Here is a 10,914-nt window from a genome sequence, read left to right on the forward strand (position 1 = left end):
TTTTTCACTAACTAAATAGGTGTAAAAGTTAAGTTTGTTTTTACTTTTCTAGTTCGAAGCATTTAGTTGATTAAAAGCTTTCGTAAAAGTTTGGGATAAACTTTTTCCATAAGTTAACTGTATTGTTTACTTGCTACCCAACAAAGTTATAACACATTAGTTGAAAATACTCTTAATACATTTATATTTTTGGTACTACAAGCGCAACTTATATTGTACTAAACAACATTTTTTTTGTTAAAGATAAAAATGAAATTAAAATACACAATGCACTGCATTTTGTGTGTAAAATCAGTTACGTACGACAATCACATGACTCGAGATAAGACTAGTTTTTACTATAAAAATTGTGTTTTAAATAGAGAAAATACAAAAGAGATAAAAAAAATAATTTCTAAGCTGCTATTGCTGTCTGTTTTATAAAACTTGGCTATTTCACTTCCAAGTACTCCAAAGCGGGTTGCACGACCTTAACTAGATTTCAACGTAACGTCATTAGATAGTATTAGATAACTAACTGGGGTTCTTCTGCGGAAAACACGATGTATTTTTGTTCAACTTACAGTTTTAATATTAGAAAATTTCCTGGAAGAGTATTTAGGTCGCTAGGTTATCTTTTTATAAGATGAAGCTTGAAAGCTACTATCTAACATGTAAACAGGGTTAGTTTTAAGCCATTTACTTGGCGTATTTTCTGGACTTGGCTTATGTTATTTTTACCTTAAGCTTAATGATATTGTTTGTGTGTTCTTATGTTTCATTAGTACATTGAAATATACATTACAGAGCAATTTGTGTCTAATGTACCTACATTACACACAAATTGAGTTATGTACGTTATTCACATTTTAATTTTTGTTCAGCTTACAATTTTAATATTAGAAAATTACTGGAATAGTATTTAGTTGGCTAGGTTGGCTATTTTAATAGGCTATGTTATGGTACTGAAGGCTGCTTTAAGTTCTTACGCTCTTATTCATAAACACACTATAAACCTATTTTAGTAACAAAACTACTAAAATATGCTTTCTCTTTTTCATTTCGCTAAGGAGTGAAAGAAACAAAATTTTTGTAAGCTTTTCATAACTTCACATATTATTATGAATATAGCCGTTGGCATTAGTACAGGGCTTCTTGTAAGATTCTAACAACGGACAGAAATAGCTAACTTTTGTTCTACGAATATTCATATAGCTCAATACATCAAAAATAATAGCTTTTTTAATCCGATGTTATCCCATTAAAAATGTTTTATTGTAATGTGCCGTCACGGAAAACTTAAGACTACCCTCTCCACGAATAATACTTCATTGCTAAACGGTAAATCTGCAGAGAATTGTAAATTTACAATACCTTATTTGTTGCCTGATATTTTGATCTTGGCCATGGGCTGACTGTTGTAAGCGTAGTCTCCTTACAGCGCCAGTTCACTATTTTCAAATCGTTTGAAACTGCGGGTACTTCGACAAAACACTACCGATGTACACTACACTACAAACACTACACTGCGTTCACAATTACTACATATTATTTCGTTACCAGGAACTTAGGACTTAGGACTGGCTACATTATACTAATATAACAAAATAAAAGATTACTTAAACAAAATTTTCAATATGGCGACGGAAAATCGGAAAGGTCACGTAGCGCGCGCGCATCAAAGCGGCCGACTGACAGTTAATGTGTCAAGTTTAAGGCGCTACCCCCTCCCGCACTTCACCCCCAACCCCGCACGTCACAGTCGCAGCCAGGACTTGCGTAGAATTTTTTGTATGACATCAAAAACGAAGAAATTATGAAAAGTCGAAGTTTTTGTGTTTTTAACCATGTATTCGATAAAATAAATAAATCAGAAAAAATAATTTGTCTAGTTCAATTGACAATGGTTTTGCTTTTTTTTAAAATAGTTCTACTGTTATACGCTAGGGGCGCTGATTAATGCTCCGTTTAAAAATATTGTCTACAACTACTGTAAAATATAGTGATTTTAAAATTAAAAAAAAATATGTACCGATGCGCTAAAATGCTTAACTTTTAAAAGGTCATATGACATCAAATAAAACGTATCACGTAAGGTTAAAGCCATTAATTATAGAAGCTTATTCACAGTGAACAATGGACTAATATAACAGATTGATTCGATTTGACATCGATATAATAACGAACGTTTAATCATGAGAATTACTCGTACTTTTGGGCTCAAAAAATTTTGCTACTATATTCCATATACTGAGGGTTCTGTAGCACAATCTACTACACGGTAGTACTGTTGTAACGTCTTCGAATGAAGTGTTTTACATTTCAGATGACTTGGAAAATATATATTTTTTTATAACCCGTGACCGTCCCACAGCTGTGCAAGGGTCTTCTCTCGAATTAAGCTTTAGCCTAGTGCGCGTTAGTTTGGATGCCCTCAATAAATGTGATAAAGAACTTTTATTTCTATTTATTAATAGGTTAATATAAAAAAAAACATGCAACTAAAGAAATAAATGTTTTAAATTACGAATCCTCTTCCACTCAAAAACTTTCGCATTGATAGAATGACCATTTACTACTAAATTCTTCTTAACATTGTTACTATTCTTTGTAAAATTGTTTCTACTAGGGAACCCAAAAATATTGGTTCCACAAAAATGATGGATCAAATATAAAATGGATAGCTTCAACTAAACGAGCGAGGCGATTTAGAATCGACCGATGTCATTGGATTTGTTTCACGACGTTTCAATCGAATCGTATTTCACCAAACCAATATGGCGGATGACTCGTTTTTGGAATTCTGCAGAAGAAAAACGTGATTCTGATTTTTGTGTTAATGAATTGATAGATTTATTTTATTTTACACTAGCTTTTACCCGCAACTTTGTTCGCCACCTGAATTTTCCCATTAGAATGCGTAATTTTCCCGTGGTAAAAATTAAATAAAAATAAATATTATGTTGTATAAATGGTTTAGATTGGTAGAGTTGTTATGAAGTAGCTTCATTTCCTGGGTGCTCTGTCATTACTTGTAATATATGTATTTCAACGCCAAAGTGATACATTTAATTGCGATAAACGACTTTAATAATAGATTATTACTTTTGCTCATTACTGCTTCCGCATGAAAAGATTTCCCGGGAGAAAAAGTATCTAATGTGTTAATCTAGATTATAAACTACCAGTGAGAATTATGTAGAGAGTAATTTTATTCAAATTCGTTGTGTAGTGTTGGCGTGTTTTAGTCTCAAATATACATACAACAAATACCGATCATCAAATCTTTCGCATTTTTATTATTAGAACTGAATACAGTTAAATAATTTACAAGTATTTTAATTTACCTAATTTTGCTTTATAATATTCAATTATAAAAGTGAACAAACCAAAAAAAAAGAAACGCTAATATTTTCTTTACCGCTTTCATGCCTTGACGGTAACCAATACTATTCACTGTCGTGGCATTGCAAAATGCACCTTAGATTTACAGGATAAAGTCTATAATAAACTTCAGCCACTCGGCTCAATGTACAATGTACCTACCAATTAATTAAGTCACAAGTTTAAAACAAAAAAGGTATCGGTTACTGAATGGCCATTTTGTACCTTACTTTATATTTCATTGGTGTTTCGGAGAAGTGAGTGCTGAATTTCAGTTTCGTTTTAACGGTAAGGTACAGGACATTTTGGCATTTTATATTAGAAAAAGATGAGACTAGATTGTATACATATTTTAATGGTTTAAATTTGGTTAGTTCACATAAAGCAGAGACAAAATATTTTTTTTCGTATGACACTTAAAAAGATAACATTTCATACTCGTTATCTTGTGCTCATAACATATAAGCATAGCGTGCTTTCATAACTAGCAATCAAACGGATGAATAATAAGTTTGGGAAAGATACAAACTACCTTTGAAATGAATCCTGGCTGCAAAGAAAACTGTATTATCATTTTAAATAATTTGTTAAGAACACATCTAAAAATGCGAAACCTTTGACCACTCATACCAAAACAGAAGTACCTAACTTATTACATTAGAAAACTGAACTAAAAATAAAACAAGTAAAACAGACTAAAAATATAAATAAATATACACAAGGTCCGTACAAGCTGTCACGTCAAGAAGGGCTCTGCATGAAATATGATCGTTCGCCACAACGGCACAACCGTACCAGTGGACGACTGGACGTGTTACCGTCGTGGTAACGTGTTGAGGTACTATTTATCTTTTCACGTATCGCGGCACTTTTAAGTGTAAAATTCAGTTTAAATAATATTTAAGTGGTATAAGTTGACACCTCCCACACAAGTGGTCGCAGGTTCGAACCCGAGGCAACACACCAACGACTTTTCGAAGTTATGTGTGTATTAGAAATAATTATCACATGCTCCAACGGTGAAGATCGTGAGGAAACCTTGCATGCCTAAAAATTTGTTTAAAAAACATTTATTGAGGGCATGCAAAGTCCGCAACCCGCACTTGGCCAGCGTGGTGGACTTAAGGCCTAACCCCTCTCTCATTATGGCAGGAGATCCTTGCCCAGCAGTGGGACATAAATGGGTTAAATTTATTTATTTAATATTTAACAGTCAAGCCGCGACTACGGTCGATACAATTCGTTTAAAAAGTCGGTTTATAAAATAAGGTATCCTAACCTTTTATTTCCAGTCGCGTTTAAGACCCTTTGCATTATACTACTATGTGTACAAGTCGGAAGAATTTGATAAGAATTTAAAGGTTTAAAGCTAAACGCGTTATTAGGGGTTTGCTGGGGATTTCATGGTTTAGATAATAACTTAAAGTGTAACTCAACGTCAACTTTTTTTTTCAAGACAACCTTCTCTTATAGAATTATAGTGATTTGATTTACGTTTTAGACAAAATGACAAATATTCTTAAATTTTCAGGTCACGCTTTATACTGCCTAAAATATAACAGATTATTAAATAACCATACTATGCTAATAAACAAATGATTCAGTATATGATATATAATGATATGTTTCCAGGCTTTTAAAATTTTAGTAAGATTACCTAGACCGAAGTAAAGTAAATTTTGTAATAGTAAACCTGGCTCCTCTTGTACGACAATAAAGCGTTTAAAGGTGTATTTACCATTCACCTCTAACATAACCTTTTTACAAAAAAACACACTTAACATTTTAAAGCTTAAAGAAAATTCTAAGTGTATATAAAGATTTTAAAAATGTATCAATTCCCTCGGCAACGAACAGCCAATGCAATCCCAGACGTATTTATTTATTTATTTATTTCAAACTTTATATACAGGGCTGTATAAAGGCGGACTTAATGCCAGGGGTATTTTCTGCCAGTCTACCTTGGGGTGATGCAGAGATTTTTATGAAGGTGTTAAAAAGAGGAAGGAGAGTGAGTTGAGAAAGGGTGTACAAATAAATAATAATAGGTGTAGACAATATGAGGTGTAAATAAATAATAATATAAAGTATATGCACACAAAATAAAAAATACAAATATACATACATATTAACTACATAAATTTAAATAAATATAAGATAAATATACATAAATCAATATACATAAATATAAGAATATATATATATATATATATATATATATATATATATATATATATATATAAACTAAGATGATTGTGACGATTCTGCAACTTTGTTCAATAAAAGATCTCGTACTTTGCTCTTGAACGCAAGACGGTTAGTGGACATCCTGATTTCAAGAGGGAGCGCATTCCATAACAAGACTGCTTGGACAGGGAACATTCTAAAACATTTCTACTGAAATTCTGTTAGCAATACATGCACTCGAGTGCTGGTAATGTAGAAACTCTTAGAAGAGTCTAGAATATTCTAGAAAGTTCGCGGTTTTAATTTAAAATTTCCTTTTAGTGTCAAAGTTACTCTCATAGAATTTTTACTCTCAAAGTTTAGAGTTGAGAAAGAGCGTTGATTAGGTTTTTATGGTTTTAAACGTTTATTCTATGTATGAATACCTATTACATCGAATTACCTATATACAATTACCTACCTATTTCAAATATAAAATAGACTTACCATTTAGCTGTAATTATCATTAAGTAATACATAAGGAACCTATGATTTTGGTCGCCTCTGTGGTCTATACAATATGTGGCTTATAAGACTCGCTACCATAAGGACGGGGTTCGATTTCCAGGCCAGACATAACGCTAAAAGTTTCTTTCTAATTTGAAAACCTATATCCTTGCAATAGCATAATCTCCCAGCTGAGCCATATTTAATTACAAATCGTAACTAAACATGAAACTTAATCTCAACTTGTACATTTCATCTAATTTTACTTTTTACAAAACTTATCTGAACTTGTCTCATCGGATTTATAATTTTGTTCTCAAAACTTTCTTGTGAGATATAAAAACATTTTATTTGTTCAGTAAATAGGCTTCTTTAGACTGGGAACTTTTTAATTTTGTTATTTGATTCCTTGAATTAAGTAGGTAACATATACTTTGTTTTTAAGGGCGTGTAACCTCATTCAAGGTTATTTGAGAAAACGTATTGAGTTTGTCTACAGCGCTCGTTTTCACTTTATTATTTAACAACACTGAAACATGTGATTGGTTCTAAAAGACACAATATGCATTTTTTGCGGATTTACCGTCATTCATTCATTCATCGTTAGTGGTTTTGGGTCAAAGTTGTTCAAGCCGCATGAAGGTCTTTGCATAGCTTACGACTGTTATTTTAATTGACAACTTTTAAGTGAGCCCTCCTTATACTTTAAATTCTATTATCATCTGGACGCCCTCATTACGTTTAATACTTATTTTTAGTTCAGTGTAACGCTAAATTGCAGTTTATTTTGATCTAAGAATGAACCAAAATAACAATGCTCAAAAATACTTTTTACATACCATCTTTCAACCTCGATACCAATTTTCTATAGATTTAATTCTCTATCAAACTAACATGAATAAAACTAAACACCTTACTCGAAAAATCTCTTCTCACTCTACCGAAACGCCGCTACATTCTATCAAGCACAAACTCCGCTTGTACGTTCAAACGTTTGGCAAAGCTTCCTTTGAGATGAAACACCGACTCGTCACTGCTCCTATTGCTTGTAGTGTGATTATATATAGCTTATATATAGATTATAAATGGGCTATCTAACATTGAAATAATTTTTCAAATCGGACCAGTAGTTCCTGAGATTAGCGCGTTCAAACAAACAAACAAACTCTTCAGCTTTATAATATTAGTATAGATTCTATCAAGCACAAACTCCGTTTGTACGTTCAAACGTTTGGCAAAGCTCCCTTTGAGATGAAACACCGACTGGTAGTTACGTCAGTTTGTTCCCCGGTTATACTAACAACGTTTGACTGCTTTTGCATTGGAGTGTTATAATAATATGAGTTCGCAATGCTGGAACGTGAAGTATTTTTGAAAATTTAATAAATTAAGCTTTAAAGGGTTCTTTTGATTTGAAAATGGTAAAGGTAGGAACTAGTGGTTCAATTTAATTTGTCTTTCAGCAGTCTGAAACTCGATCTCTGGTGTCTGAGTGCACCTAGTGACTTTCAAAAATTTCCCGCAAACATAATCTGCTTCATTAGCAAAAAACAAGTGAACTTTATTCAAAGCTTACTTACAGATTCCTAAGAGAATTTTTATAAAGTTTCCTACATTTTATTTGGCTTATAAAGCTTCTAAAAGCAGCAATTGAGGGAAAAATACTATCTCTTCCTGTAATTTTCCTTCATAACATCACTCAGCTGGCAGTAACATCGCGATAACAGTTCTACAATTCAATCACGATTTCATTGTCCAATAGCTTAGCAGAGACCCTTATTTAGCACGGTATTATAACAACCAGCTGCATAGGCCTATGCAGCTGGTTGTTATTGTGTAATTGATGCTCTGAATTCCAAAAGCCGCGAACCTTTCGTATAACACTTTCTTCTAAGTTGATGTACTAAAGTACCTTACCATACTTCAAAAACTATAATTTATACGTAGTTTTAAAGTTCAAAAGATTGCTACTAACTTTTATCAAGCGAATCAACATCCAACATCGAAACACTCGAATGCGACTGTCCAAACGTCTGTTTTGAATAACTAACGAAGTCGCTCAGTTGAACTCGAAGTTACAACTTGTAGTTAGTTACTGCAAACCTTGTACAACACTAATGGGTCGTCAATATTGTATTACATTTCGAAACTGAATAATATCCATATTATCCATATCTAGTAAAATAATATTTTGAATACAAGTCGCAAAAAATACTTTAATTTTGTTATTATAATAAGCTATCTTATCCACGTGGCTCCGTTTGCGTACTAAATTTTAGTTTCTAACTAGCTGACCTGCGCAACTTCACTTGCGTCCAATAAGAGAGAATGGGTGAAATTTTTCCCCGTTTTTGTAACATTAATTACTGGTACTCTGCTCCTTTTGGTCGTAGCGTGATGATATATGTATAGCCTATGTCCTTTCTCGGGTATCAAAATATCTCCATACCAAATTTCATGCGAATTGGTTCAGTTGTTTAGGCGTGATTAAGTAGCAGACAGACAGACAGAGTTACTTTTGCATTTATAATATTAGTATGGATTAATACCTAAAATAAATTCTTTGGTAAAACGAACTAAGGTTATTAGTCAGCTCTTCATGCAAAATTTCCCTTTATATATTTACAAAAAAAGCTGTAAGAATTTGGTTAAATTTTGGTGGGGTGACTGGTTAAATACCGGATACCTTAATTTATTTTAAATTTTTCACACATTATCATTTAAAATGACCGAGTTATTATTAGTTTTTAAGGCATTAGAAAAATTGTCTGCTAAAAAACTTTTAACCACACGCAAATCAAAAATCTGTTGGCCACATTTTGGCTCTTTCATTTATATAATTTAATAAAATAAACAACATAAATCTGGCCAAACCTAGTGAACACTATCAGTGCATAATAGATGTCGTTAATTAACAAGCCAGCTCAAAGCTTGTTCCTTGAATATTTACGTGACATAGTTCGATCAATTCACTTTGTAACACAAAGGCGGTTGTTCTATCATTTACTGAGGAAATTGTTGTTCAACAACAACATTATATTCACATCTTTATAGCTAGTGTAAATGTGTATGTATTTATGTTACACTTTATCAAAACGGCTAAAAGATTTCAGTAATTTCATGTGGTATGGTAACAAAATATATCTTGATGAAAAACGTAGGCTGCGGTATAATCTTGTTAAACTGCTGAACGAATTTGAATAAAATTTAGTATACAGATAATTGATAGCTCGTTTACTAAATATATATAAGATTTATGGGGAAAGAAAATATACTTTGTATTAAACAATTTATATTTTCTTCTTCCAAAAATATTTTCACGCGGACGTAGACACAAGCAGAAACTAGTAATATGATATTTTGAATACAGTTCGCAAAAATACTTGAATTTATACCAAAAAACGATTTCCCTTATCTTCCACAGAAAACAATCTAAATACATAATCTTGGGTTGAATCTATCGGAATTCTTGGTAGAAAGGCTTTTCAGAAAAAGTCAAAGGTTGGTAACAATATCGTTTTATCAGAAATCTGGATCAAATTTAGCATTCTTGAACAAGTACGAATCATTCTTTGATTTGGATTGTAAGTGAAAAAGATCTAGTGCAATTCAAGATTCGTGTATTCACATATAATTGTGAACTAATGAACTATAATCCAACAGCTTAGTAGTTGCCTGCAAGGTTCGTAGCTAGCAGGCTTATACAGCGGACTCGGACGCGGACGGTAGTCTTATAGATATAGTCTTCTTTATTTTAGAGATAGACATAATTGTTAATTGTAATCTAGGTAAATCCTGCACGACAAGGCTTTCTGTTATTTGGTCGGACTAGATCTAGAATTTTTTTATGAAAATCAGATTATCGTTTCTCTCATTCTGCTCTTCACTGTTCCTCAAGCAATTTTAGAAGTTAATCCTATAATAATTCTATTATATCCAAGAGTGTAAATAGATACGCTAAAAAAACAATTTTGCTAAAATAAAAATGTAGGAATACTACGAAATAATAAGAAAAATCTATTAACTTTTCTATCACTTACATGAAATCCAAGAAGCAAAAATTTTCGAAGTATTACACCAACATTTTGTTAAAAATGTATCCTCGAGAACTCAAGGTTTCAGAAACTAATCGTCGTCACAATTCGTTTAACGAACGCCTCGGGGCTATGATTCAGGTGTAATCTTTGTAATTCAATTGTGTTTAAGGGCTGTGAACAAACTGGACTTAAGAGAATATTAAATAGGGGATTTTCCATTTGAAAATGAAAATATAAACGTTAGGAGAAGATAGTCTTAGCCAGGTAAAATGAATCTTTGAATTACTGCCAACAGCAAACGATTAGCAGACAGACAATGGCGGCGTTGATTTCTCCGCACCTCAAAATATACCTGAATTAGTGGCAGGTCATCAGAATTGGTCTCATACAAATGTTATTAAGTATTGCCCTTATTATATATACGTGTTGGCCAAAACAAATAAGTGTGTCGTGAATTCGTGAGTTTGTAATTCAAATAATTATCTTATTCATTTATTTATTTATCAGTTGTTCATTTTCTTATCTTTAAATTGTAGAAGATTCTGCTTTCGGTACCTTCATGAATAAATAAATTATTGTTATGAAAGAAGGACAATTAAGGGCTTTGCATGCCCCCGATATTTTCCTTTCGCCTTTAAAGCACGTAACTATTTCAAATCCAGATAACTGTTATTTTTTCTTGTATTAGTCACCCCTATTGCACCGCCCGGATTTTAGGTTAATAACTTTAAGACAAAAGGTATTGGTTTTTAATCAAATCCCGTTTATTTAGGCCAGATTCACAGTTAGGGCCAAGGGCGAAGGGCTGGCAGTCGAGAATAATTGGACGCCCTTTAATTAC

The sequence above is a fragment of the Anticarsia gemmatalis genome, chromosome 22 (genome assembly GCF_050436995.1).
Source record: "Anticarsia gemmatalis isolate Benzon Research Colony breed Stoneville strain chromosome 22, ilAntGemm2 primary, whole genome shotgun sequence".
In the NCBI taxonomy this organism is placed as follows: domain Eukaryota; kingdom Metazoa; phylum Arthropoda; class Insecta; order Lepidoptera; family Erebidae; genus Anticarsia; species Anticarsia gemmatalis.